Source organism: Sus scrofa, chromosome 7 (assembly GCF_000003025.6).
Source record: "Sus scrofa isolate TJ Tabasco breed Duroc chromosome 7, Sscrofa11.1, whole genome shotgun sequence".
Lineage (NCBI taxonomy): Eukaryota > Metazoa > Chordata > Mammalia > Artiodactyla > Suidae > Sus > Sus scrofa.
In genome coordinates this window covers 63,441,213-63,447,492 of record NC_010449.5, presented here as the reverse complement: position 1 = coordinate 63,447,492, position 6,280 = coordinate 63,441,213, and positions in this window count along the sequence as shown.

The following is a 6,280-nucleotide window of genomic DNA, read 5'->3' as shown; positions in this document are numbered from 1 at the left end:
GCTAATCCTAGAATCCTAGGAAGGGAGGCTAGGAACCCAGTCTCAAGTGCTTGAGGCACCCTTATGCTTAAATAGGCCAAGAATGAAGGAAAGCGAAGGAGCTAAGTGGTTGGAGGTGGTGGGAGGACGCATAGAGACCCTAACCCTCCCTTTGTCGCTCTGAGACCATTGCAAGTCACTTTCAAAGAAGCAATCCCACCTGAGCAGAGTTCCTTCAGCGAAGGTGGTGCAGATTCCGCCTCGTCCCTTCATTTCCCGGGGTTTGTAATGCTTCTTAATTTGATGGTGTCAATGGAACACATTTCTGTGGTAGTTATTAGAAAGTGATAATACTCTCCTAAATTTTTGATAGGGTTTCTAATGAGATTTTCGAGGGTCTTTTTTTAAGGTCAGTAAGAAACAATTCAAGAAGATAATTGGCCATTGAAATGGCTTTTGAATTGGGCCTGGGTGAGTTTCTTTGAGGACATGCTGCCCTCTAGGGGTTGAAGCACTTGGCAGAGAGGAGGATTTTAGAGGTTTAAGAGCTTTGTTTACTTGAGGGAATGAAGTGCTTTCCTAGATTTTTCATTAAAGTGATTCAATCTTTTCATCCAATTCAGCTCTAGAAATATTTTATTTCATAGAAACTATCCCCTATTCTAAAGGCTATTCTAAAGAAGGCAATGTCAGATTCAATACAGTACTTTTCTCTCAGTTTTCAAGATTCAGTATTTGCCATGATGTGGGGTAGGTGGGGACAGAAAGACAGTGCATGGGCATTTTCAAACCATAATACTCTAACTCCTGGTTATTCAGTGCAAAAGTGTCTTAGCCTTTATTGGTGGCTGCTCTCAGTGGGACCTTCCACATGCAGCCACATTAATTAAACTCAATTTTACTGAGCTGTTACAGAGACGTCAAGAAACAGCTGAATCTCTGTTTGAACTTAAGTTGTCTTATTCCAAAATCAGCACCCTCCTCATTTTGCCACCAGAAAAATGCAACCACCTCTTAACTTTTAAACAACTTGTAACTTGACATCTTTCTGTTTCTGTTTCTCTGCCTTTGTCCAGTGATCATGGCTTTTGTTTTCAATGAAAAGATTTAGATAGGTAAATAAACATGTGACAACTGGGCATTTTATCATTTGGCAATACATTCATCCCACACCTCAATTTTGCTAACATAGCCTAGAAAGAAAACTGAATAGGAAAATTAGTATTGTGGTATAGGCCAAGGGCCAGAGAGGAAGGCAGGTCCTGAAGACTTAGGGAGTGTGCCAGCAAAACTTATAACAATAGAAAACAAAACCAGAGACACAAGGCAAATGATACTGAAAATGGCATAAAACTGTTAACAGCAGAATCCTGACCTCCTGCTGCTGGGCTGCTTCATACATCACAGGAGGATGGCTCAGAGAATCTCGGGACTTTCTAGATGGGGTATGAGTCCCCTCCCTCGGGGCTGCTTCCAGCTGGTCACTTTTCTTCCTTTCCCCTGCCTCCCCATTCCTGTCCCCCAACACCCACTAAACAACATCAGCAACAAAAAGTTCAGGGCAGGCTGTAAAACCGTTCTTGCTGCTACAGATGCTGTGTTAGCAGAGAGGGGGTTGGTGGAGTGGAAAGCCCCAGCACAGAGAAGGGTAATTCTGAGTTCTAAACAGCTGCAGATGGTACTTTACACACAGTGTGCCCTGTACACACACACACGCACACACACACGCAAATAAATAACAACACATCCTAGATTTGAAAAGGACTTTGCCAACAAGTTTTCTAACTCAATTGCCTAAATTGTAAACCCTCATCTGAACTTCCCTCCTAATCCTCTAACTTTTAGCAGATCCTTGCGTCCATTACATTCACTTTCATCTACATTTATCTTGAAATTCGCTAGCCTTAGCTCTGGCTGGTACTGGTAGATTTGATAGCTAATATTTATAGCCAGATATATCTTTCCTAAGTATTGGTTTATTATACATAATAGCAAGGAAGAGGAGCTCCCTGGTAGCCTAGCGGTTAAAGACTTGGCATTGTCACGGCTGTGACTCAAGTTTGATCCCTGGCCTGGGAATTTCTGCATACCCCAGACACAGCCCAAAAGAAAGAGAGAAAGAAAGGACGGAGTTCCCGTCATGGCACAGTGGTTAATGAATCCGACTAGGAACCATGAGGTTGCGGGTTCGGTCCCTGCCCTTGCTCAGTGGGTTAACGATCCGGCATTGCCATGAGCTGTGGTGTAGGTTGCAGACGTGGCTCGGATCCCCAGTTGCTGTGGCTGTGGCGTAGGCCAGTGGCTATAGCTCTGATTAGACCCCTAGCCTGGGAACCTCCATATGCCGCTGGAGCGGCCCAAGAAATAGCAAAAAAAATAATAATAATAAAATAAAATAAAGGACCAACCCCACCCCACTCCCACTTGGTCACCACACCCTGCCCCATTCCCACCAGCTACTCCTAACAGATGGTACAGAGTGCATACATGCCAATTGAGCGGTTGCTTTTCTGACGATGGTGTGGATGTTAGTGATTTTCACACTTTTTTTTCATAACTTCTGAAAATGACTCTTTGAAATGGAAAAAACAGTGCTGCTGACAAAGCTCTAGACAAAAGAAGTCAAACTATAGGGTCCTCTTCTTTCGCAGAAGGAACTACTATAGAGGAAGGGGAAAAAATATGTTACTTGATGCTTGAAGTTACCTTAGAAAGTGGCCTGGCAAACCTCTTTTTTAAGAGGAGCTGCTTTTAAACAAACTAGGTATAAATTGATGTGCATGTGGGCTCTCTCTCTCTCTCTGTGTGTGTGTGGAGAGAGAGAGAGAAACTAACTCAGTTGCTCACCTTCCCTGCTATCTAACTGCATGCATCCTGCTGCAGCTTCAGGCCAGTTCCTCTAGTCCAGACCTAAATCAAATTCACTACAGCTAATCAACACCTCCCCATGTGCCTCCTCATCTCTTTTTCCTTTGTAAGTTTTTATTTTCCTACAGCATTTTTCTTTAGCCTTTGGGGATTTCTTTCCCAAAGCTTCTATGAATTTAATTATCTTTCTTTGGAAAATACTCTGAAGTTACAGGTTCAGAAAAATAGATATGTAATAGTCATCACCTCTCATGCTGAAAATAAAGACGATCACAAAGTTTATAAAGTGTTAACATTTTTATCGTTTCTTAACAACACTGGATTTCTTATGACTCACCCTCTTCTGTCAAGTATAGTCACCCCTGTCTTCATTTAAAACCAACTTAAGATCACAGCACTCACTGTTACTGATGGATGGATTAACTTGTTTGGGCATAAAGAACTAAATGGCCCAGAATGAATTTACTGAAAAGAAATGTCCCAAGAAAATGCTGTACTTCCTCTTCCCCTGGAGACCAGTGTGGTTCTCATTCAGGGTCAGGAATGAAGGTGAATTTTCTCCCCAACCAGTCAGCCCAGTGGAAAAAGGATTAGAAGCCTGAGGCACTTCCCAAACCAATGTGACCCCTCTGGGAATACTCAGATCTGCTCCCTGCCGCACCCAGGTCTGGTCCTAGAGCACTGCTGCTTCATTCATCCATAAGCAGTTTACACATAGTTCCTGACAGACTGTCATGTGTCAAGCACCATCCTAGCTTCTGGAACTACAGAGATGAACACGGTTTATACGGTCCTACCTTCATGCCAAGTGCCACGGCAATAATAGAAATGTGGTTCGGGCTGTGATGGGGAAGCCAGGAGTGTCATGTGAGGACTAAGCTGGTCCCTGAAGCTGACCAATACTGGGGGACAGACAGGGAAAACCTCTCTGGGGAGGGTAGGTTTGAATCAAGGTTGGAAGGGTCCTTTGATGATAGAGCAAAAGGGAAGATGTGTGAAACAAGAACTTGATGTCTCTAAAGAACTGGAGGAAATTCAGTATAATTGCCTCTACTGTGTGTGGGGTGGGGTGAGGTGGGGGAGTTGGTGAGTAGATGTAAGGCATTAAAAGGCAAAAGTGGGAGTTCCAATTGTGGTGCAGCAGAAACGAATCCAACTAGGAACCATGAGGTGGAGTGTTCGATCCCTGGCCTCTCTCAGTGGGTTAAGGATCCAGCATTGCCATGAGCTGTGGTGTAGGTCGCAGATGCGGCTCGAATCTGATGTGGCTGTGGCTGTGGCATAGACTGCCAGCTATAGCTCCGATTAGACCCCTAGCCTGGGAACCTCCATATGCTGCAGGTGGCCCTGAAAAACAAAAAAAAACAAAAACAAAAACAAAAAAGGCAGAAGTGGCTCACACCAAAAAATGAGACAAAACAAGAAGGAAGTTAGGAAGCTTGGGCTTGATTCTACAAGTAGTCAGTAGCCACTGCAGGGTGTTAAGCAGGTGAGTCGATAACTGAACAGGCATCACATAAACATCGCTGTGAATACAGCATGGAGGCAAAAAAAGTAAAACAAGATGCAAGGAGACTGCAGGAACCTCGCTGAGAGAAGATAACGGCCCACCCACTGCAGTGGCTCTGGTGCCCAGCCTCTGGACTCAGGACTGGACCAGAGTCTCCATGAATCACTGTATCTCCCCTTTTTCATCCCTGATGAAGAAAAAAAATCTCTGTAGGTGAAGTGGTTTGTTATTGTTGTATATTAACAATGTCTTTTAGGAGTTCCTGGCTCAGCAGGTTAAGAACCTGACATAGTGTTGGTAAGGGTGTGTGTTCGATCCCTGGCCTCGCTCAGTGGGCTAAGGATCTGGTGTTGCTGCACCTGAGGTGTAGGCCAGCAGCTGAAGCTCTGATTTGACCCCTAGCCCAGGGAGTTCCATTTGCTGCAGGTGTGGCCATAAAAATTTTTTAAATAATAAAAATAAAAGCATTAAAAAAAAGAATGTCTTTTATGATCTGTATTTTATGATGCTTTGATATCTTGGGGCCTTGTGGACAGGGGAGGAACAGCCCTGCCCAGGGTTAGCTAACTCCCAGAAATACCACACAACTTGTCTGTAAGCATATCTTCCACATGTAGCCTAACCAATCCAATGCCCATACTCCAAACTACCTCCCCTGACTTTTACACTCTAGGAGGCAGTATTCTTTTGCTCACATCTCTGCAGGGCCAGGTACTGGACAACTAAGGACCACCCCATGGCCCAGAGCCCACTGCAGTTATTCAACTTATGAAGCCCTATGATCAGCTGCCTACCTTGCCTTGTTCATGCCTTCCTGCAAAAACCGTAAAAAAGCCTTTTGCCCATGTTTTTCCCTCACTCCTTCTGCCTCCTAACTGACTCTGCTGCTTCCCCCTGTGGCCCTGTGCATGCCCCACTTCTTGGAAACAATAGCTAACAAACTATCTTTTCAATAGCAGTTGTTTCCTGATCTGTCCTCCACACCATGCCTGAATAAAAACAAAATCCTGGAGTTCCCGTCGTGGCACAGTGGTTAACGAATCTGACTAGGAACCATGAGGTTGCGGGTTCAGTCCCTGCCCTTGCTCAGTGGGTTAACGATCCGGCGTTGCCGTGAGCTGTGGTGAAGGTTGCAGACGCAGCTTGGATCCTGTGTTGCTGTGGCTCTGGCGTAGGCCAGTGGCTACAGCTCCGATTCGACCCCTAGCCTGGGAACCTCCATATGCCGTGGGAGCGGCCCAAGAAATGGCAAAAAGACAAAAAAACAAAAAAAACCAAAAAAACCCCACAAAATCCCAAGTATATTTTAAAACAAGTTGCACTTCACCTAGATGAGCCCATGCTAAGAAAGTCTTAATCTATACCTAATTTTCTTTAGACCTAAAGTGCTATACAGTTTTACTTAATGTTCTTACATGTCACCCTACTTATGTTATCTGTAGTAGTTTTATAAGTTCTGGAGGAGAGCCAACAGTCTTTAGTAAATCTTAAATGCAAGTAGTGTAAGATTTAGCAACACAGAAATCATTGGAGGCCTTGATGCAAAGAGTTTCAGCAGAATGGTGGAGCAAAAGCTTATTAGATTAAGTTTACAAGAGACTGAGAGATTTCTCCTTTGACCATGAAGAATAAGCAGCAACAGGAATTACCTTTCAACTGCCAACAATTATAAACTTGATAAAATAGATGTAACAATAGTTTCAGACATTGGACTGTAGGCAGCATAGGGCTGTGATCACTGAGAAAAGGGAAACCAATGAGATGAGCTTTAGGACTTTCTTGCTGACTGTTTAGAGCCAGTTTCAGGCCATATTGCAGGGGAGGGGAGCCCAAAGAACCTAACACTCCAACTGAGTTGAAGAAAATAAAATCAAAGTTTGAGGAGACCAAGATGGCAAGAATTTATAAAGCAAAGTGCTGAAA